The sequence below is a fragment of the Symsagittifera roscoffensis genome, chromosome 9 (assembly GCF_963678635.1).
Source record: "Symsagittifera roscoffensis chromosome 9, txSymRosc1.1, whole genome shotgun sequence".
Classification (NCBI taxonomy): Eukaryota; Metazoa; Xenacoelomorpha; order Acoela; family Convolutidae; genus Symsagittifera; species Symsagittifera roscoffensis.
In genome coordinates this window covers 37,091,552-37,115,599 of record NC_087070.1, presented here as the reverse complement: position 1 = coordinate 37,115,599, position 24,048 = coordinate 37,091,552, and the positions used below count along the sequence as shown (strand labels likewise).

The window sequence follows — 24,048 nt, the reverse complement described above, 5'->3', positions numbered from 1 at the left end:
GACAAAGTTCGAAAACGTATAGGAGCACAAAAATATGAATATAATGGAATTTATGTATCAGTAGATAAGATTACACAAAAAGTTGCCATTCATTTACCTGAGGATCAATCAGTGTTTATAATTCAAAGTGCTGATTTGAGTCACATTTTTGATTGTGATTTAGAACAAAATCAGACAAGTGTTATAATGAAAGGAAAAGGACCACATTATCCTCAGTATTTTTACGACATTATAAGAATACATTCCTTAATGATTTATAGTGATATTATAGAATATAATATAGGAGGCGATACAAAAACTCTATTACTGCGTTGTGCGTTGTATTCCTTTCATTTCCAAAGTAAAAAATGGAGACATAATATCTACAGGACAGTACATGAACTATCAATCCTTCACAAATCTACAATTTAAAAAATTATTAAAAAACTCTTTCCACAGCATAAAAATAGAACTAAGGGATACTACAGGTGAAAAAATTCCTTTTGTGTCCGTAGGAATTACACGAGTTGTCCTCTTGTTTCGCAAGATTTCGGATAATCATTTTTGATTTATACTTCATACGAAATGGTTGCTCAAAGTTCAGCTAATTTTCCTATTTTTCATGCTGGACATGCAAGGCAGCGTGGAAGAGGTTTTGGTGCTCTTGCACAAACTCTTGGGAGAACTGCAATTCCCTTCATTAAAATATATATATAGTCCCAGCTGCAAAAAGAATCGGAGCAGTTTTATTTGAAATTGCCGCTCCAGAGGTTGGAGAAGTTGTCAGTGGACGAAAAAAACTCAAAACGTTTGCAAAAGATGTTGGAACAAAAACAGTTCGAAAACAGCTGGGAGGTGGAAAATAGAAATCCAAGCGTAGAACAAGAAGAACCATTTCTCGAAAGAATAGTTCAAAAATCAGTCGCTCTCGCAAAGACATTTTTGACAAGATAAAATGAGTGTAAATCAAAGTAGTCATTTTCGGTACGGAGCGTTTACAAATTCTTCTTTGGAGATTTTTGATAAAGTCCCAGTTTTGGAAACAATTATGTCATCTTACACACAAGAAGTATTCCCGAGTACTTCTCTAGATGAAAGCAGTATTGAGTTTGAATTTGAAACGGATCGTAATCTCTACTTGGATATGCGTGATACCCATCTTAGCTTAAAGCTTCAACTATTAAAACTAAGATTGTTTGATGCTTTAAAAAAAGAAAAAGCAGAACATAAAGCAAAATCGGAGGAAGATTCAGATAAGGAACCACAAACTTACTTAACTTATGTAAACAACCTACTACATTCTCTATTCTCCAACTGTGAAGTTTATTTTAACAATACAATGGTTTACAATGCCAATGGATTATATCCTCATAAGGCACAGATATCGAACGAATTCAACTCGTCAGCAGTGAGTAATAAAAGAATTCTTGCTTGTCATGGATACAGTTTTGAAGAAAATCCTGATGCATTTGATATGTATTCATTCACTGATAGAGAAAATTCCTTGGGAACAGGGATAAATTTTTCACTCTATGGGAGGCTCGCCATTGATTTGTTTATTTGCGAAAAACTGTTGCTACCAAATACCAAAGTTCGAATTAAACTTATTCGAGCTAGACCTAATTTTTACATGTTATCTGATAATCCAAATGTCAGTCTGAAAATAGTTGATTGTTCACTGTTTACAATAAGAATTTTAGTAGCTGAACCTAATCATCAATATTTGCAATGGAATCTGGAAAGGGAACCTGCTCATTACAATTACATGGAAACTATAGCAAGAACCTTTATCATTCCATCTCGTCAAAACCAGTTTATTCAGGAAAATGTTTTCAATAATGCCCCAATCAGAAGGATAGCTATTGCATTGAATACAAATTTGGCTGTTGCGGGATCTTTTTATGAAAATCCTTTCAATTATCAACAATTTCATTTGAGAGAGCTTAGAATTATTCGGGGTGGAAGAGCAATTATTTCATTAGATACAACTTCTCCTTGTCGACCCTATGTTACAACAATGAAAGCAATGCAGTTTAACGAAGATTTTCCAGCTCTTCCAATAGAAGATTTTCAAAATCACTATATTCTAGTTTTCGACTTGACTTCACTACAGGATGCCGCTGAACACTTGCATTATCCAGAACTTAGAGGAGAAAGCTTGAGATTAGAAATGTTTTTCCAATTTCCCTTGGAGCAAGTAACGGAAGTGATAGTCTTGGGAGAAAGACTATCAAATATTCAAATTGACAAATTCGGAACAGTCGCTAAACATGTTTAATTTTTTTGAGTTTTCAGGTTCCTATAAAAATATTGTAACTTTTTTGGGACTTTTCTTTGTTATTATCTCTGTACTATCTATATTGTCTTTCTTCAGACCTAAAGCTCCAGAAAAAATAGAGAAGGAATGCTGTTTAGTTGAAAACCCGAGACACTTCTTCAACCTAGACTGTAAAACAGTATTCAATAAACTTTGCCCACTATATAAGGCTTGTGTATGGGACTTTGTTGATTCAATTCCTAAATGTGTGTAAGCCATTATTCTTCCTTTTTTAACCTAAAGTACACTATCAAACTATCAATTTCTTTTTTAGCTGTAAATCAGCCTACAATTGCAAAGATGGATAATTTTTCTCTTTTGCAAATTATTGAAAGAATTCCACAGCTCAGGTTCAAGTACATGGGATCATACCCTTCTGACACAGTACCTCAACTAACAAAATACTCTTTTGCAATTATTAACTCAGCCCCAAGCAATGATAGAGGAGAACACTGGATTATGATTGCTCGACTGGATAAAAGCTACTACTTTGCTGATTCTTTGGGAAGAAAGAGATCAACTTACCCTTTTTTGACAAAAAAGTTTCGACGAATGGTTCCTCGAAAGCTACAAAAAACTGATAATTTGTGTGGTTTTTACGCAATTTATTCAGCATTTCTTCTATTTAAATTCTTCCAGAAGAACTTGAATAATGTTCATGATGTGTATGTTTTGAATTTTATCAGTAATTTTATGTAAAAGTGAATTTTTTTTTGTAAGTGTAAATTTTTGCAGTAATTTTACTATACGATGTAGTGAATTTTTTGATTATTTATGTAATTTAACTTTTTAAATTCTTTAAATTTTTTTACAAAACGCATCTTAGCAACTAACCCTTTGATGAAATACGGAGAAAGATGATGGAATATGGATGTTGTAGTCCCCCAATTGAAAGAATTAATGATAGAGTAGACAAGTTTACGAAAATTGTAACCAACTTCTAGTAAATTGTATAATTTTCTTAAAAGTTTACTCTGAGAAAGATGGAAAAATTATTACACAAAAAATATCAGAACCAAAAAAAAATATGATACTATGTTTTTCTCAGTGTAAACTTTTACCGTGGCAGAGCAATTGATAAATTTGGATGATAATTTTTTGGAAAATTTGGAAATTTCAAAGAATTTTTTAAAGAATAAAGACAAAAAGATAAAAGAGAACTGAAATGAATCGTAGCAAGAAATATGACAGAATAAATAAACCAGTTGAGGTAAAAATAAGTGAGATAATTATGTGAAAAAAGATAAAATAAGTCATAAAATTAACAAGTGTAATGAACCTGTCATCCGTTCTCCAGATAACCTGCGGAAAAAAGATTAAGTAGGATATAAAAGTAATCAACCGCGAGGAGCTGTAAAGATTCCCCTGATATGCCGTGGAGCAGAATAACTAACCTGTCAAAGATAATCACCTCTTGACAATTTTCCCCAGATAACCTGAGGGAAAATAAATAACATGAAATAAGAATTTAAGATTCTTTCGAGAAAAAAAATATTCCGTGATATATTAGTTTATGATCCCATACTCTAAATCGAAACTTAATTTTCGTCGAAACTTACCATCTAAAACTTACCATTCAAAAAAAAATTTTTCAATTTTTTAATAAAAAATTGTTTTTTCAAGATAAAAATGTATTTGCAAATAAAACTTTAAAAATTTTCAAAAAATTTTCTGAAACTTACCTTCTGAAACTTACCATACCGATTTTTTGTAAGACAAGATAGTCCTTACATATCACAAATCGTAGAAGTTGACTAAAAAATGCAAGTATTGGCAAAATTGAGCTCAAAAAATTCGGGCGCCAAAAATTTTTCTGAAACTTACCATCTGAAACCTCGTATCTTAATACATTTGGAAACCTATTCCCTATCCTAATACATTGGAAAATCTGTAACCTATCTTAATACATAGCCTGCGGACCGGATACTCTATAGCCTATGTTAATACATGGGGGTCTGCAGGCCCCCCCCCCCCCCTTGAACTGCCCCAACATATACTACTCCCGGGTCGGAGTGCTCAACTTATGTTTCGACTGTAAAAATCGAGTATGTGCAGTTTTGCGACTCAAATTCCGCAGCCGAGAAGCAAGTTGAGCACAAGGTGAAAACATGCGCTATTTCGATCAAAAGAGTCAAAACATAAAGCGAGCACAGTCGGAGCATACCCAATTTCGGCCGAGAAAGTCGAAACGTAAGTCAAGTACAGTCAGAACATCGGTCGAAGCACAACCTAAATTTTCATTTTTTTGAAACTTGTAGCTAAAATTAAGCTGGAAACTGACCTAAAAAATCTGCTCAGAATAGACATCCATCAGAAAGTTGCAATCGCAAACAGTCATATGAGGAGAGTTGCTTGCCGCAAAACTAAAAATTAAGAGGGACTCATTACTTTTTTGAGATCTAATGGTTTTTGTGGTAGTAAAAAAGTAAAAAAAAAAATTTCTTCAAACATTACTTTTCAGGCCAACAGTTTCAATCCAGATTTGTAAAAAAAAACAATAAAAAAAGAAATATGACAAATCGATTTGAGAAATTGATTTTCGATGCCAAAATATTGCATTAGAGTGATTCTTATATATTTTTTTTCATTTAGGCATCATCACAAAACTTTACTTAAAAATAAGACATTATAATTTTTCTTTTAATTCAAGAATGTCAGTTGATAGTCGAGAAAGTCGAAACGTATCCAAATTTGGTTGAGAAAGTCAAAACATACTAAATAAGGTTGAAATGGTCGAAACATGCCAAGTTTTGGTCGAAACGGTCAAAACATACCAACTTCCTCTCGGAACGGTCGAAACAGTCGAAATATACCAATTTTTGGTCGAGATGGTCGAAGCATAAATCGAGCACCTCGACCCGGGTTGGAGAACCAATTCAACTTTCCAAAGCGGATGCTTTTTCCTCAGGGATTTGACCACCTGCCGACCTCCCTTTGTACTATTTTGACGAATCTATTTTTGGCTGACAGACCCTAAAAACTTTCTAAAGGCGCCTTTAGCTCCAAAATATACTAAATTTGAGGGGGGAGCGCCCGCCGAAAAATACAAATTTTTTGGTCAATTTTTTCCAAAAATGCAAAAAACCTTTTTTTGGCCTCTTTTTCAAAATTTTGCCAGCGGCGCAGCAAGTATGCCAAAACAGGGTCTTTTTAGTGATTTGAGAGAGCTCTGAATATTAATTTGGTCGACCTAAAAAAGAAGTCGACAAAATTCCCCAAATAATTTTTAGAGCATTTTTTGAAATTGCTGCCTAAAATCAATTTTTTCTAAGGAAAAAAGATACTGAATGGTTGGAATCAGGGGCAGTTTTAGGGGCGGGCGGTGGGGGCGGATGCTTTTTCCTCAGGGTTTGACCACCTGCCGACCCGCAGGGTTCCCCCTTTGTACTATTTTGAATTATCAATTTTTGGCTGACGGACCCTTAAATTTTTTTAAAGGCGCCTCTGGCTCCAAAAAGTATTAATTTTGAGGGGGGAGCGCGCGCCAAAAACGCAAATTGTTTGGTCACATTTTTCAAAAAAAGTGCAAAAAACAATTTTTTTTGCCTCTTTTTCAAAATTTTTCCAGCGGCGCAGCAAGTTTGGCCAAAACAGGGCCTTTTTAGTGATTTGGGAGAGTTCGGAAAATCAATTTGGTCAAAATAAAAAAAAGGTCGAAAAAAACCTTCAAATAATTTTTTGAGCACTTTTTTGAAAGTGCTGCTTAAAATCAATTTCTTTTAAGTCAAAAAGATACTGAATTGTCAGAATCAGGGGCAGTTTTAGGGGGCGGGAGCGGTGGGTGGCGGATGCTTTTTCTTCAGAGAATCGACCACTTGCCGACGCACATGGTTCCCCCTTTGTTTTATTTTGAGATATCTATTTTTGGCTGACAGACCTAAAATTTTTCTAAAGGCGCCTTTGCCTCCAAATAAACTAACTTTGAGGGGGGAGCGCGCGCCAAAAAATGCAAATTTTTTGGTCAAATTTTTCCAAAAAAAGCAAAAAACCATTTTTGTGGCCTCTTTTCCAACATTTTGCCAGCGGCACAGCAAATTTGGCCAAAACAAGGTCTCTTTAGGGATTTGGGCGAGCTCGGAAAACCAATTTGGTCGAAATAAAAGAAAAGGTCGAAAAAAACCGTCAAATAATTTTTAGGGCTTTTTTTTTAAAGTGCTGCTTAAAATCAATTACTTTTAAAGAAACCAGATAATGAATGTTCAGAATCAGGGGCAGTTTTAGGGGGCGGGGGCGGTGGGGCGGATGCTTTTTCTTCAGAGAATCGACCACTTGCCGACCAGCAGGGTTCCCCCTTTGTACTATTTTGAGATATCTATTTTTGGCTGACGGACCTGAAATTTTTCTAAAGGCGCTTTGCCTCCAAAATAAACTAACTTTGACGGGGGAGTGCGCGCCAAAAACGCAATTTTTTTGTAAAATTTTTCCAAAAAATGCAAAAAATCATTTTTTGTGGCCTCTTTTCCAAAATTTTGCCAGCGGCACACTAAATTTGGCCAAAACAGGGTCTTTTTAGTGCTTTGGGAGAGCTCGGAAAATCGACAAAAGATTTCGAAACTCAGTCAATTCTCAATTTGACTTCTAACATTGGTTTAAGTAAATTGATAAAAAATAACACTGAATCATTACATATTCATCATAAGGAAAAGTTAATTGACAAGGTGATTAATTCTTACCGGTGCAAAAAGCCTGCAAATTTTGCTTTCGGGACGGTACATGCTGCTGCTTCAACTTCCCAAGTAACCTTCCTTAAATTTTGGAATCATAACTGGTAATTTTTTAACGTCGGTTGAACCTCGGTAACAGATATAGATTTAGTGTTAATATTTTTCTAATAACTTTTGGACCATACTCGGGTTTAATTTGTTCGGAGAGGGGTAAGAAGGCTAATTCAAATTGATCAATTTTTCAAATTTGTCTGCAATTGGAGACCATTTTAGGCTTCAGGCGACGATGATGAATTATGTGAACATCGAACAACCAATATATCGATTGGAAACTAAAGGTAGACCTTTGATGGTAAATCTTTCTTAGTTCTTTCAATAAACGCCACCCCGGACCCAAGCTTGCGCCAAATGTATGTACCCAACCAATCTATTGATCTTCAAAGACCTTTTTATTCTAGTCGCTAATGGATTAGCATAAGAAAAACAGGTTGTGATTATCTTCGCTGCAGTTTCGATTTTTGCGCTCTAATGAAAGATCGTATTCGGTTCAAGATCTGAGAACCATTCAGAAAAAAAGCCTCGTTTCCGTCGATTTGAAAGGTATTTAAGAAAGTTTTTTGACTAGCTATATTTTCGGACGATGTAAAATTGTTCAGCCAAAGCGGATAGACAATAAGTAACCGATTAATCAAAATAAGAAGTTATTGAAATGAATGAGTTTTGACTTCGAGGGTGAGCTGAAAAGTTCCAAATAATCCAAGAAATCGAGAAGAAAAATTACCAGCAGCTGTGATTGAAAGTTTCTGAAGCGAGATACAAAAAATTTTTCCTTATTTCTTGCGAATTTATTCCAAATCTTGCAAAAAAAAATTGCAGAACCTTGCTTAATTTTTTTTGCGAACGGGATGCAAGTCTCGCAAGAAGAATCCAAATCTTGCGCAAATCTTGTAAAATGAATGCATATTTGCATGAAAATTGCAGGAAATAAATAAGATGCATTTATTTTCTTGCAAGATTTTTTGAAAGAAACCTAGAAATATTAGTGCCAAGACCACCAATGGCTTAAATATTGGGCATACTTCAGTTGCGTATTTTCGTGAAGTTAAGACATCTGAAAAATTGATGTTTACTTTCAACGAGGAAAAAAATTAAGGAAGCAATCTATAAAAGGTAACAAAACGACAACGCAGTTCAAGCAACTTTTGCTAGTTTAAAATATGCTTATGAAAAAGCCTACTTTTTAAATAGAAAAAAGTCTGCAAGGCTAAGTAGGCGGTTCTTCCAACGTATTCATTTTAATCACCGAGCTTTTATAGATTATTGACACGACTTTGCAATGCAACGCCGAATGAAATGTTAAAAGAAATCGATACTAGTCTTAACAAGAAAAGTACAAAGAAATTCTGGATGGAAATTGTTGAAATGAAGTTATAAAAGCCTTTTTTTAATTTCCGTTTTTCGATGCGGTTTGTTGATGTCTTCAAATTTCAAAATGTCTGAAAGCTTTCAAAATCAATTTCAGGAAGAAAAAAACGTCTGAAAACTTTTGAAGTGAATCTATTATACCGATTCCGCGGTATACCTTTAGGGTACCGTCAGTAATAATATCGATCGTAGCTGAAGCGATTAAATGCTATGTTAAGCGTTGCACAAATTAGTTGCAATGATTCAGAATAACCTTTTTGCAACAGAATCACAGATTGTATCAAGTTTATTAAAGCCTCCAATTATATTTGATGCTGTTTTAAAAGTTACACGTAGCTCATTGATACGTTTGCTCAAAAATAACTTACGAAAAATTGTGAAATTAATGAAGAATGCTAATGCGGAAACCTTCTAGGCCGTTATTTAGGTTTTTTAAGTCCTCGGCTAGCAGGAAATCCATCAAATTATAATGGCAATAGGTCCAATTCTCTAGAGACTTTTCTGAGAGTAGCCTAAAAATTTGATCTCAACTAACTAATAACCAACGTCTGTTACAACAAAACATTAAACAACAGAGGATGAGGATAATTTTTTCATTGAATTGAGTTGATTTGCAAATTTCTGCAGATACTTATCAAATTTTGAAAACATTACATGTATTGAAATTAAGAATCACGGAGTTGGATATTAATAGAAAAACTCTTTTTGTTCCGACTTTTGTAACGAAAGTAAGGGAATATTTGTGCTCGGGGTGGTTTTTTTTTCAGACAAATTTGGACTTTTTAATTAGCCATTTTTGACGGAACTTAATTATATTAATCAAACGCTATTGTTGTCCTGAGCTTAAATTTGAAAAGATATTTCACCTGTGATCATTTTTCTTAAAGTTATGGGGGTTTAAATATTGCCATTTTCGCCAATTTGGGACAATTAACGCGCGATATATTTCGCGCTATTAACACGTCAGCGGAGATTCAATCCGTCTTAGAAATCGTTCCAAAAAAAAGGAAAATTTTGCAAAAAACCAAACAATTTTCTTTTCAAATTCTTTTTTGCTTTTTTGTTGAATTCGTGACAGCGCTGAAAATTTTCAAAAAAATCAATAATGCTGGGAAATAGTTCTCAAGTCTTACTTTTGTATAACAGAGCTGTTCAATTTGCTAAAAGTTAGACCAAATTTTAAAAATTGTCAAACGGTTTCTTAAAAAAAAGTGAAATATTTTATTAGGAATCGAAAACGACAGCATTGGATTTACTATGACATATAAGTCAACCCACTGCGGCAGATCATTGTGCTGCCTGATTCTGCGTGGAAAACAAAATAAAAACAAACAAGTATAGCCGGTTACTTTGCACCATAGTCTTAAAATACTACGAAAAAAAATTCAATTCAGTGTCGCTTTTTTGACGTGGTGTGATAAAATGATTCAAAACAAAAGAAATTTTTGGCATATTCAATTTTCATAGTAAAACTGGCCAATTGAAAAACAATTTTTGTAAAAAAAATGACGAGACAAAACAAAAAACATCGTTAAAAAACTCTAAGAGTTTTTTTTGTTTTTTGCAGAGTTATGGATTTTTGATCCCCAAATTGACGCTATGAATGTCCAACATCTAAATTTACTTCAGTAAATTGGATTTCTACGGCTTAAATTCAGCATGGAAAAAAGCTTTTGTGAGCCTGCTTATCCTCACCTTGTTAGCTTGAAATTAGACCAAAAAGCGAAGTTTCAAATTGGTTTCTTCTTGACACTGAGAATTTTTTTTCGAAAGTTTTCCATTTCATCCAGATTACGACTGAAATTACTTCAATATGATATATCACTCTTACCAATCCGATGTTTTTTTTTTTGCTTCTCTTGGTTGAAAAACAAAATAAGCGTTATCGGTCGCTTTGGTCGCACGAAATCAGACGAAAAATCAATATCTTATTTTAAAATTTTGTTCGAATCAAGAAAAAAAGGCCTTAGTGTGATATATCATTCAAGCCATTCAAATTATTATTGCCTGATTTTGCTTGGAAAACAAAAAATAAGAAAAAAAACTAAAACACACACTAATACAAAACCCTCCACATTTTTCAAATGATCGCAGCTATACATAAAAAAACACCCGAGTAGAAAAAATCTCTTCCCCTTTTCAATGGTGGGAACAACAATCTCAGAAAAGAAAAATTATACTTTGTTTGAGATAATAAAACAATAAGAAAAAAATTTGGAGGAGAAAAAAATCACAGTCCAGTTATTTTCTTTCATTTTTTCAGGACGCTTATTAACATTGTCTACAGACTGACTTGATGCTCAAATAACGCCACTGGTAGCGATTGCAAAAAAACTATAGCATTGTTTGTGGTGTTTTGCTCAATCTTAACTGTTTCAATGAGAGCTCGCAATTGATGAAGTAAAGTATAAAGTAAAACTTAAGAAGACATGAGTATTGGAGAAAAAGAACAAAGAAAAAATTCAGTTAGTTGCTCGAAAAGCATATCATTATGAAATATTACCAAAGTTTTTACAGGGTAATGAAATGCAAATCATGTGAGAATCTCCAAAAAAATATAATAGATTTGAATTACAAACTGACTCAGAGTAATGTCATTACACAAAACTCTTCGCAAGCAAATTGCATGTTATATCCAACATTTGCATTGTTTCACAAAAAAATTGCATGATTTGCACTCCAATAACACATTTAAGGCTTTAAATTACATAAAAGCTTTTCTTAGGTGATTTGGAAAAGGGGAAAATGGTTTTGGTATCACACAGTTGGTAATGCGTAATTGCGAACAACGCAATTCAATTGCAAAAGATGTTACGTAAAAACTGGTTCCGAGCACATTGAAACGGGTACAAAGTCATACAAAAACTTGAAAAAATAAGACTTTTATATTTGTGTACTTTTTTCAGCCCCCTATTGAGTGTTTCTTACAACCCCATTCATTAAAACTTTATGCGCAAGAGATATAATTATTTCAGTTATAATAAAAAGTCATACAAGATTTTAATTTTTGAAACGCTAAGGAAAGAAATAAAGTAAAACTTACATCAGATTAAAAGTTTTTCACGAAACTTGAAAGAAACGGAGCATTAAAGCGAAAAAAAATATATGTTATATAATCAACAATGACGAATTATGTTCAAAGGAAAAACAATTGTTGCGATCAAGTCAACAGATACAATAACTAGCTGATTAATTCGACTAATGGCAAGAAACATATTATCCATGACATCAAACGCATAATACTTTTCCCTGAAGCGATTTCTTAGTATGTCAATTGATGAGAGGGGGAGCGGTGAAGGAATAGTCAGTTGAAACCTGTTACTTCTTAATTTTGTAATACATAGCTGCTCGCTCGCTGCATTTGCTTAAATTAGACCAAATGGTTATTATTTTCAACTGAATTCTTAAAAATTTTTTAGAAAAATTTAAGTGAGAATCGAAAACAAACTGCGTAGATTTCACTATGACATTTAAATCAACTCACTTCGATAATTTTTTGGAGTGTCTGATTCTGCATGCAAAAGAAAAAGAAAAACAAACAAAGACAGCCGGTTTCTTTGCAACTGACAGAAATTTTTTCGACCATGTTCTTAAACAAAATACAAAAAAGTTATTTCAAATTTCTTTGTCAAATTTTTTTTCTCTGCGTGGCGTGATAAAGAAATCTGAACAAAAATGGCTAGAAAACGTTATAAAAATTGTTAAAAAACTCAAAAAAAGCTCTCAAAACCTTTTCAATTTTTTTGCAGGAAGTTTTTGAATTTTGAAGTTTTGATTCCCAAATTGAAGATAAAAAAACTTAATTAAATCTTCAAAATTAATTCTTATTTGAGTAAAACTAAGTTTTTATGGCTTGAATTAAGCATAAACAAACCTTTATAAGCTAGCTTAGCCTCACATTTTTAGTTTTAATTTAGAGCAAACATCAAAAATTTTCAAACTGATTTTACATGTACTCAGAATTTCAAAAAAAAAAATTAATGTTCAAATTAGGATTGAAAGGAACTCTTAATACTATCAATCTTACCTTTTCGATGTTTATTTGTGGTAATTTCTCTTTGAAAAACCAAATAAGTATTCTTGCTCGCTTTTCTCATTCGAAACTCGACAAAAAAGGAAACTTTAATTTTTTAATGTCGTTCTGATATATCACTCAACCCATTCTGATGACTGTTTGTGGTACCTGACTTTGCGGGGAAGACCAAAAAAAGAAAAGGTTTAAAAAATAAAAGGACACTAGAGTACAAAGTTTCTCCACATTTTCTGAATGGTAGGAACAATAAATTAAATAACACCCAAACACAAAAATGCTCACCACTTTCAGTGGTCGAAATAATAATCTGTAAGAAGAAAATTTTTTTCAACGAGAAAAATAATAATGAGAAAAAATCAATGGCCGTTTATTTTCTTCCGGTTTTTTCAGGACGCATTTTTAACATTGTCCACAGATTGACTTAATGTTTAGTTGAGGTCACTGATAGTGACTCCAATAAAACTATAGCATAGTTTGGGGCTTTCCTCTCAGTTTTAACTACCTCAATGAGAGCTCGTAACGGATGAAGTGTGGAATAATGTTAAATATAATATTAAAAAATTTTTTTAGCAACATGAATTTGATTATACATTAATAATGGAGAATAAGAATCCAAGTGTGAATTCAGATGCTCGCCCGAAAAGCATATAATTATGCAGTGCAAGCAAAATTTCTTACGGGGTAATGGAATGAAAAGCTTGTAAGAATCTCAAAAAATCTTACTAGAATTGGACTCCAAACTGCACTCAGGAGAATGCAAATTTTGCAAGAATCTTTGCAAGACTGTTGCTGGAAATTTTCAAACGTTGCATTGTTTTGCAAAAGTTTTGCAATATTTTCACTCCAATAATACTAGTCACGGCTTTAATATCTATGAATGTTTTTTACCTGATTTTGAGTAGAGACAAACGCCAAAACACAGTTGATAATGGGTAATTGGAGCCAACGCTTTTCAATTGCAAAAGATGTTAAATAAAACTAATTCCAAACACATTGCAGGTTGTACCAAGTCATAAAAAAATTTGGAATAGAAAGCCTTTTGTTTTTGTGTACATTTGCTCAGCCCCCTTTTGTGTGTTTCTTAAAACTCCATTCATAAAAATTGTATGCGCGACCGAAATAAAGTTCCAAATATAGTAAAAAAAATACATCCATGTATTTATTTTATTGAAATGCTAAGAAAAAAATAGATGAAAACTTTACCTCAAAACTGTAGTTTCTCTGATAACTGGAAAGAAACGGAGCATTGAAGCGAAAGATAAAAGAGATTATACCAAGAAAAATGGAAATGGCGAATTAGGTTTAAAAGCAAAACAATTGTTGCGAATAATTCAATCTATAAAATTACCAGCTGATCAGTTTGGATATTGGCCAGCAGGAATAAATTATCCATGACATCAACTGTATGCTACTATGCTCTGTTTTGATTGCTTAGGAAGGCCATAGATGAGGGGGGAGTGGCAAAATAAATGTCAGTTGACAGAGTTTATGGCTGTCAATGGGAGAAAAGGTTCCAGACGCACGGCACCGTCCATTACACATTAAATGTACCCCAATTGATTTTCTCAGAATTTCCTCGTCAATGATCTAGTAAAGATTTCTGGATTCAATACATCTATTTGCAACAGAAAACAACACTGAAAACAATAAGACTGCTCGTATCAGGGCAAAACTCTGAATGTTCCGACTGCTTTTTAAGGTTTATGGAGCAGTAATAATTAAAAAAATCAAAAGTAAAAAAAAAAATTTTTTAATTTGAAATTTTTCATGAAAATCAACCCCACACGCCATATAAAGAACGAAAGAATAGAATTTGCTCCTTGTATCAAATCAATTATGACAAATAAGCTTCTTTTCAACCAATTTGGAACGATTTCTACGATGGATTAAATCTCCGCTTACGCGTTAATTGCGCGAATAATATCGCGCGTTAATTGTCTCAAATTGGCCAAATTGGCAATCTGTAAACCCCTGTAACTTTACTAAGAATGATCACAGGTGAAAAATCTTTTCAAATTTAAGCTGAGGACAACAATACCTTTTGATTGATATAAGAAATTCCGTCAAAATTGGTTAGTTTAAAAGTCGAAAATTGTCTGAAAAAAAAACCCACCCCGAGCACAAATATTCCGTTACCTTCGTATCGAAAGTCGAAACAAAAATGGACAAAACTGCTCGTTTCAGGGCAAAGCCTTGAATGTTCCGACTGACTTTTGAGGTCTATGGGGCAGTAATAAAATGTAAAAGTTAGTAGTAATAAAAAAATGAATTTTTATTTTAGTTTCCGATTTTTTGTAACAATCATCACCCCACACGCCACATAACGTCTAAAGTGATAGTTTCGCTCTCCTGGTAACAAAACATTTATGGCTAATAGCTTTCTTCAACCTATTTGGAACGACTTCTAAGACAAATTAAACCTCCGCTTACACGTTAATAGCGCAAAATGTATCGCGCGTTAATTGTCCCAAATTGGCTAAAATGGCAATGTTTAAAACCCCATAGCTCTACTAAAAATGCTGACATGTGAATTTTTTTTTCAATTTTATCCTCAGGACAACAATACCTTTTGAATGATATTTTACTTTTGAATGATATAAAAAGTTGAAATTTGTCTGAAGAAAAAACACACCCCGAGCACAAATATTCCGTTAATTTCGTTACAAAAGTCGGAACAAAAACATATATGATTCATAACTAGTCTAATAAACATATAACGCAGGTGGGGGTTTTTCAGTTCTACCCCCTCCTCCCCTCCCCCTAAATAAAGAAACATGAAAATGATTTTTTTTTACCAAACTGGATCGGTATCATCAGGAAATGCAAGATATTAATATGTGGCTGGTCAAAACGAATGGTCAAAAATTTACTCGATTTAGCCTCCAACTAGCTTTTTTTTCTCAAAATCCACGCAAAGTGTGTATATTAGTACCCGCCGGACTTAACCTGTAAAAAAACTGGTTTCCTTTTCCAGAAGGTAAAAATGTGAAATTTACCTGAAATCCAAGTTTGTTTACCTTTAAGCAACATGCATTTAAAAAAATGTAAGAACTAGAGTTTAAAATATACAGTTCTTATATCGAAGGCTCATTAAAACCGCTTTTTTTTCAGTTAGGTAAGGAAGTTTGCGTTGCTCCAAATCAAAACCACGTTTAAACAAATTTTAACGGCATCAAAGCAACCAAAATTTGAAAAAACAATTGTCTTGTTGTTCCAACATTCGTAGCTAAAGTATCGGAATATTTGTGCTCGGGGTGGTTTTTTTTTCTTCAGACAAAATTTGATTTTTTAACTGGTCATTTTTGACGGAATTTTTTTATATCATTCGAAAGCTATTGTTGTCCTGAACTTTAATTTGAAAAGATATTTTACCTGTGATCATTTTTCGTAAAGTTATGGGGGTTTAAAGATTGCCATTTTGGCCAATTTGGGACAATTAACGCGCGATATATTTCGCGCTATTATCGCTTAAGCGGAGATTTAATCCGTCTTAGAAATCGTTCCAAACAAGAAAGCTTATATGCCATAATTGATTTGTTACTAGGAGCGAAATCTATCACTTTGTACTTTATATGGGGGGATGAATTTCACAAAAAATCTCAAATTTAAACCAAAAATTTTCATTTTTAGTTAATACATTTAACTTTTCATGTTATTAGTGCTCCTTAGACCTTAAGAGGCAGTCGGAACATTCAGGGCCTCGCCCTGACAAGAGCAGTCTTGTTGTATTTAATTTAACAAATGAAAGCACTGGTTTTCCTCCGAAATCATCTTGTCTTAATGTAATATATTAACATGGGGGAAACGGTAAACAAGTAAAACGGTAAACCCTTTTCAAAATAAGAATTGATGCGGCAACAAAATTGTAATATGTACAGCTCAGTTCAATTTTACAAGAAGAGAATGAACGCTGCTGAAATGTTAATGAGGGTCAAAATAGCCCTGATGAAAGGACTCAAATTGATGAAGAAAGTGAATTAAATTAGCCCATGTTGCGTGATCTGTAACACACTTTCAAAGAACGCTTTCATTCATAAGCAATTCAAATCACGTAAGATCTTCAATCAAAACAAATTAAGTCAAAATCAAATTTCATTTTGTTTTGTGCATATTGGCAATTTCATATCTAAAAATTGAACGTAGGCGGCTGTACAGCTTTTGGTTTTCATGTCAAAAAACCAAACCATGCACCAACTTAGAAGCCTCAAAATTTTCCATGTGGAATAGCTAAGTACAGTGCTGATTTAAATTATCCGGACAAAACGAACAAAACTTGAATTTTCAAACACGTTTTTCTCAAATTGGGTTAAGATTAGACAAAAAGTCAAGAGAACAAAAGTTGTTTAGAATTTAATCAGAATTATTATGGTGCAAATTTTTCACCAAAAATGGGTCATTTTGACTTTTTTCAATTAATCAAGAGTTACGCTGATAGTTTGTTATTTGATGAGGAAAATATATCATAAGAAGCCTTTTATACAGCCCAACAAAGTTCAAGAATGATTAAATCTCCAAAAGTTTGAGTAGATTGTTTAAAATTTGTTTTTAAGCAAATGTTTTGGGTTTTATATAATAAAAATGATCTTTCTTGAATATCAAGCAAAATTATTTGCTCATACAGGTTTTTGGAGATTTAACCCTGCTAGAACTTTGTTGGGCTGTGTAAGAGGCTTCTTGTGATATATATTTCTCATCAAATCCCAAAGTAGTTTCAGCGTAACTCTTGATTAATTGGAAAAAGTTAAAATGACCCAGTTTTGGAGTAAAATTTTGGTTGAGAATTTCGGAGAAAAAATAATAATTCTGATGAAATTCTAAACAACTTTTGTTCTCGTTTTTTGTCTAATCTAAACCCAATTTGAGAAAAACTTGTCCGGATTATTTAAATCAGCACTGTAGAGCTAGGCTCACAACAATGCTCCATCAAACCACGATTAATGCTTGCTGCTACATCATTTTAAAAATTTTTGAATATTTTTTTATTCAAGACAAGCAAACAACCCAGGGTAGAGGTATGTTCGAAATTTGTGTCGACAGTATTGATTGACCGCTTTTCGCTCTCTACTGTGAAGGTTCAACATTGTCCGCTGCCATTTCTGGTCGGCTTTGTAGACTTTCCTCACTCCTGTTCAACTTTGGTCGAGCTTGCCTTTATTTGGTATGCTTTCTTCGAATTTGCTTGAGCTTGACTATTATTATTCAACCTTGGTTAACTTTGTTCGACCCTGGTTGACTTTGCTCGACTTTTCAAAATCGTGTCAGTTTTGTATGTTTAACTTTCATGCTTTCCATAGTCATTGGCTACTGTGAATTGGCTCTAAATAACTTTTCCTATTTCAAATCAATTATAAGTTAAATAGATGTTTTTATGAAAAAAAAAGTTTTTTTTGCAAATGAAATTGTGAGCTCACAATTTTGGATTGATTACTTAATTAGATGAGCCATTTTTCACCAATCACGGAAACCGTTCAGAAAACTACGGGACATTTGACTGATGTCCGCTTTCAAATACATGGACTGAAAAATGCTTGCTGTCAACCGTGCACACTTATGGAACCTGATCTAAACTATATTTTATGATTGGATAAATTAAATGTTTTACCAATGTAAAGTATTTAATATTAACCAATCATGATCCATCTAACTAACAACCCACTTATTTGTAAGTGCTGAAGTTACTTGTAATTTCAGCACCAGAGAGATTTGAATTTAACTTAGAAATTAGTTGGACTCTCCCGAGCACTTCAGCAGCCGCAATAAACCAGTATACCCTAGATCTATTGAGCCTAGCAGAGACTAGTTAAACAACCTGAGACTAGATAGTATAAGAGTAAGATTAGGATCGGTATTAGACTAAGAAGTTGCACGAATCTATCCGGCCGAAAATAAGATAGCGTGACGAGCAGACGGTGTACCCTATCCAAAATTACTCTATGAGTTATACACTCCAGTCATAACTCATCTGGTGCGACCATAAGTCTCGAACAAGACCTTACTAGATTAGAATTAACCAAAAATAGATTAGAAATTAGACAAAAACATTTACAAAATGTTATACGACAATAATTTAATTGAAATGTCTCTCCGACTCAATAGATCAGAGCCAATTTTCCGAACCATAATAGAACTACCCGGAATTGGAAGAAGACCTCGAACCAAAGACGACATACGACAAAGTAGAAACTTGCCGTATAGTTATATGATAGTTCGGCAAAAGCCAGAACAAACTTTTATATTTCGAATACTACTTGCAATGAATTTAGATTTCCATTTGCAAACATAAAACCTTGAAGTTACTCTTCAAAATCATTTAAGGCGCTAAACAAAATTAATATTATACAATAACGATTGATAAAAAGATCTAAGATCGTTTTCCTAAAACTCTGCAGTATTATACAAAACATGTTTGAAAAATATTTATTGGAAAATAAAAATAAAAATTAGTAGCATGACAATAAATGGTTAGTAATCATAAATCATCCTGTTGTTCCAGCTTCATCATCTAAAACATAACAGCAATCATCAACTCACTAACATCATAAAACACTAAATCTTTCCTTTACACACATTTAAAATTTTAATAAAACTTAAATTCACTTAATTTTAAAACCAGATCATCAAGGCTTATCCTTGGATCTTAAATCATTTTCTACTTAATTAAATTTCAAATATGATCATCAAGGCTTATCCTTGGATCAAACAGAACAACTTTGTTCTCCCCCACCCACTTAATTAGTGTCTAACGACCTCAAACGTCGATTCACTACCCAACCCTTTCTAAAGACCCAAGACTAATAGAAATTTTTAAACAAAACTAATCATTCAAATTAGGATAAACAGTGAAGAACTTCGGTTATTCATCCTTCACTTGACCCCCCCTCTTACCAGACCCAGGATAAATCTTAGACTTAGTAAGTTTAAAATAGTATCTAACGAACTACTCGCGTTCTAATTATACCTGAACCTTGTGGATCGATTTACTATTCTCCAACCCTTGAACACAATCACTACCCCTAAGTAAGATTAAGTAAGTTAACACCTTAGCTTATACTAGTCACGAGAAAGTAAAAATCATTCTTCGGAATCGATATACTTTTCTCTCCAACCCTGAACAAATAGACCCAGGTTAAGCTAACCAAAAAATCGTAAGAACTAACAGTTTAGGAAAATAGAAATCATTTAACAACCTTTTGCATCCGTCATCCTAAACCTTATGTCATTTAAAAACCTAGGAAATAAACAAACAATCATTTTACACAATTGTGAAATAGATAACAAAAAATACGACCTTGTAATCACACCTCATACACAAACAGTTGGATACATTCGCACAAAACGACAAACACTAAAGAGGAAAATAATAACTAAACAAAGACAAATAACACGAAAAAGATTTTCAAAAAATCGAAACGCATTTTCAGAATCAGAAACCAACAGTTTAGACGAACTTTACAAACTAAAAGAATCAATAGATAAAAATTACCCACTTCACGATCAATTATATTTTTCTGACTCAGAAACAACTTCAAATTCATCACAAAGAGGAAAAAGAAGAATAAAAAAGCAGTACAAACACAAACCAGTACATCTATACAATTGGAATCAACCAATTCGACACATTAATAATTACATATTAACAGTCATCGAACGAAAAAATGAGCTCAACGCACACTCCAGGTGACGAAACTCCAGATGATGATGAAATCTTTCCTTTTATAGTAGACGCAGATACTGATAGAGGACAACACATATTTTGTCAAAATTTACTCGTAAATTTATTTGAACCCGGAATCAGTCCATGTAAAACAGAGTTCCCCGATGTAAAAATCAAAAGACAAATCATAGACCACTACTTAAAAGATATATGCAACATAACACAACAGTATGGAATCTACTCCATAGAATTCACCTCACCAAACCATAATAATAGAAAATATACAATTCAAACAGACGATCTTGATTTAGAATTTTCAAAAGTTTTTTCAGAATATATAAAAAGCATCCAATATCATAACTCACAAAGAGCAAACTCCATATTCACCAATGAAGTTTTCGCAATAATATATAGTTATATTTCGATATTAGAAAACGAAATCCCAATAACAAATGTCTCACCGACAGAAACATCTAAACATTTGAAAGTACGACATGAAATCACACTACTCTCTAGTTATTTAAACATCATTAAAGAAAATTTCACGAAAAACGATGTTTCACAACATACAAAACACGATCTACAAAAAATTTTGGCATGGTTCATAATAGATTATTTCACACACAATATTGATTTAATTGCACAAGCAAGAAAAAATTTTAGACCCCAAAACTCGAACGATGATACCGCTATCACAGAACAATCAGATTATGTTTGGGACCCCGAATGGTCTCATCCCGCATTTATAAGCTTTCCACAATCAATCTCAAGTCAAGCAATAGGTACAATATCTTACATAAGAGATTACGTAAGAGTAATACCATTAACAATTGATGCAACACCATTAAACTATAATACATTTTTGCCCGATACACAAAATAATAGTTTAAACTCTACAGTTATACACAATGAAAACCTCAATGGAACTAGGAATCTTACTCAACAAGATATCCAGACACCATCACACTTCATAAATGAAGAAATTGTACACACAACAACTACACAACAAAGTATTTCACCAATACGCCCAAATTTAACAACACCAAGAAATACAAACCCTTCACAAACACAGGTAACCTTACAATCAACCGTTAAACCTTCGGTTGCCCCTAAATACTCACATATGGATTACCAAACATACAGACCCATGACAATACCATCAAAAACACGCAAAACATTCACTAGAAACAACTTTGCAGACCATAATTATAATTATACACATCCATCAAAAACATATAATCAACCACAAAGGAATTTTAATCAATATACAAAATCTCGAAATCGGGATAACCCAATGACCCAACCTAATTCAATAAATTTCCAAACAAATCATCCACAGGATCGTAGTGAAAATTACCCATTTTTTCAACAAAATAAAAATAAAAAACAAACATCTTATCAAATGGATTATTTATCCTCAGATGATGATTTCTTACAACCAGATATATTTGCACCAAATACTCAAGAATATCGTAGACAAGGAATACAGAGAACACGTACAAATCATAGAAATTTTTCTCCACAACCAATAGATGCACAACATCAACAACCAATTCAACAACAAAATCTAATTAATACACAATCTTTTCAACCAATTCAACAACAAAATCCAATGACTGCACACTCGTATCAAGCATCACAAATGCAAAATGAAATACCACTCCCATATTATCTCCAACAACATGAAATAACAAGAAACCAACTTTCAAATTTTTCTCAAATGCCAAATGCAGCAGAATCATTACAAATGACAATGAATCCATACCTTATGGGTGGATCATCAATAACATCAAACAAACCTTTAATGGTTTTCACAGGAACAGACCCTGAATATTCTGTAGAAGATTATTTAAATGCAGTAACAGCAAACCTGATTTTAAATATTGGACCTGAACCAATTAATACGCCACTACATCAAAATTGGATACATCGACGCACAGCGTTAATACAAACAACCTTAGATGGCGCAGCCCAAAAATGGTTTTCAGTACTACCTTTAGAAATAAAATCAAACTGGAAAAGGTTTACACAGGAATTTTCAAAAATGTTTGACTCCGAAAGAAACAAACAACAACAAAGAGTTTTATGTAATGAAATTCGCAGATTACCAAACGAAACCATCAAGCAAATAGCAGTACGAATCGAAACACTAGTTCGAAAAGCATACTCACTAAATACACATGACTATAAAAACACAAAGATGACAGAAATCTTAATGATGACCTTAACACCACAATTAAGGAAAATAGCAATAAAAAAGAGAGCATCCCATCCTTCTTCAATTCGAGAACCCGATTTAGATTTTCGAAAACTAGTAGACAAATTAGAACAAGCAGAAATCACGATGAAACTAGAAGAAACGGAAAATCTGAAATTACAATACGTTAACAAAATTGAAACGACTCCCACTAATATTAATAATATACAGGAATCAGAAACAGACCTCGTTGAAAAAATCACTGAAATACTCAATATTTACGAAAAGAACCCGAACTTTAAAGGCAAACCATCTTTCAAAAAATGGTGTAATTATTGCCGCCGATACGGACATAGTATTTCCGAATGTAGACAAAAACAGCAAGATAGTCAAAATAAACCTCAAAAATACAAAGAACCAAATAAATCATTCTATCAATATATGAAAAAAGATCAAAATCTACCAAACAAAAATGTATACAGCAACAACAGTTCAGGAAAACCACTTCCGAACAATACAAGTTATACAAGAAATCAATCCCCATATAACTCAAGTTATAGAGGAAGATCACCAGAACGAAGAAATACACAAAACTCATCACAAAATCACTACAATAGACCAAATAGTAGAAATAACTACTCCAGATCAAATTCAAATACACAACGATTTGTTTCTAGATCTAATTCCCAATCAAGAAATAACTACTATCCAAACAACCAATCACGAAATTCATCATACAATAGGAATAGAAACTACTCCTATAATAGAAATAGAAGTTATTCAAACAACCGAAACCAGAATTACCCGAACAATCGATCAAGGAATAACTCATATAATAGATCGAACTATAACAGACCAAACAATAATTACCAAAACAGATCGCGAAATAATTCACAAAATCGACACCCAAGTTATAATAATCGTTATAGAAATTATTCCCAATCACCACACCGGAATAATAATCACTATAATAACTCTAATAATCGTCATAGAAGCAGTACACCTAAACATCAAAGACAAATCAATCAAGTACAAGCTAACCCAGAAACAACATCAGACCCCCCAGGTATTGATGACACAGTAACTGATACGTTACAACTCAATCAAATAAACTGTATATCATCAGATTCAGAAAGTGATACTGAAAACACTCTTGCTATCAATATGATAAAAGTCGAAAATGACTATGAATCTGTCATATATGAACAACCCTTTCCATCACACATATATGAAAATCAATCAGAATTTCTTCAAAATTATTACACTACACCCATAAATTCCACACCAACAACGCAAGAAACAAATGCAAAAAATACTACAGAACAACCCAATCAAAATGTCAAAACAAAATGCTTGAATACAAACCACATCTACCAAAATATACAAAAAGAACAACCCAAAGAAAAAATCTGGACAATACCATTTCTCTTAGAAAGCCCAAGAAATAAAGAATTTCAACCACCAGACCTTGAAATAGATTTTTTAATTGATTCAGGAGCAGAATCAAACATAATAAACATCCCCACATGGAATGAAATAAAAACTTTACATCCAAAGCTAACACCTCTTGAAACCTCCAGCAAACTAGCAACAGCACAAGGATCAACATTGATAAACTACGGAAAAATCCAATTATTTCTCCTCCCTACCAGAACAATGGAGCAAAGTAAAATTCTAAACAAGCCATTTAAACAAATATTCCATATCACTGATATTAAATATAATATCATTGGAATACCATTTATTTCGAAGTATATACCAACAATTAACATCCTAAAT

The 24,048-nt window shown here is 33.1% G+C and overlaps 1 protein-coding gene across 3 annotated transcripts in view; it reads right to left on the bottom strand.

Moving 5' to 3' along the window:
- LOC134854517 (uncharacterized) overlaps positions 1 to 14,055 on the bottom strand; it is a 63,697-nt gene extending 49,642 nt beyond the window's left edge. Inside the window, exon 1 of one of the 3 annotated variants that reach the window (XM_063870811.1) lies at positions 13,622 to 14,055. The gene's annotated coding sequence lies outside the window, so the exon portion shown is untranslated. Of the gene's footprint in view, positions 1 to 6,969; positions 7,342 to 13,306; positions 13,389 to 13,621 lie in introns of those variants that run through there. The other 2 variants (XM_063870813.1, XM_063870812.1) reach the window with 2 other exon arrangements.
- Positions 14,056 to 24,048: the final 9,993 nt, after the last annotated feature.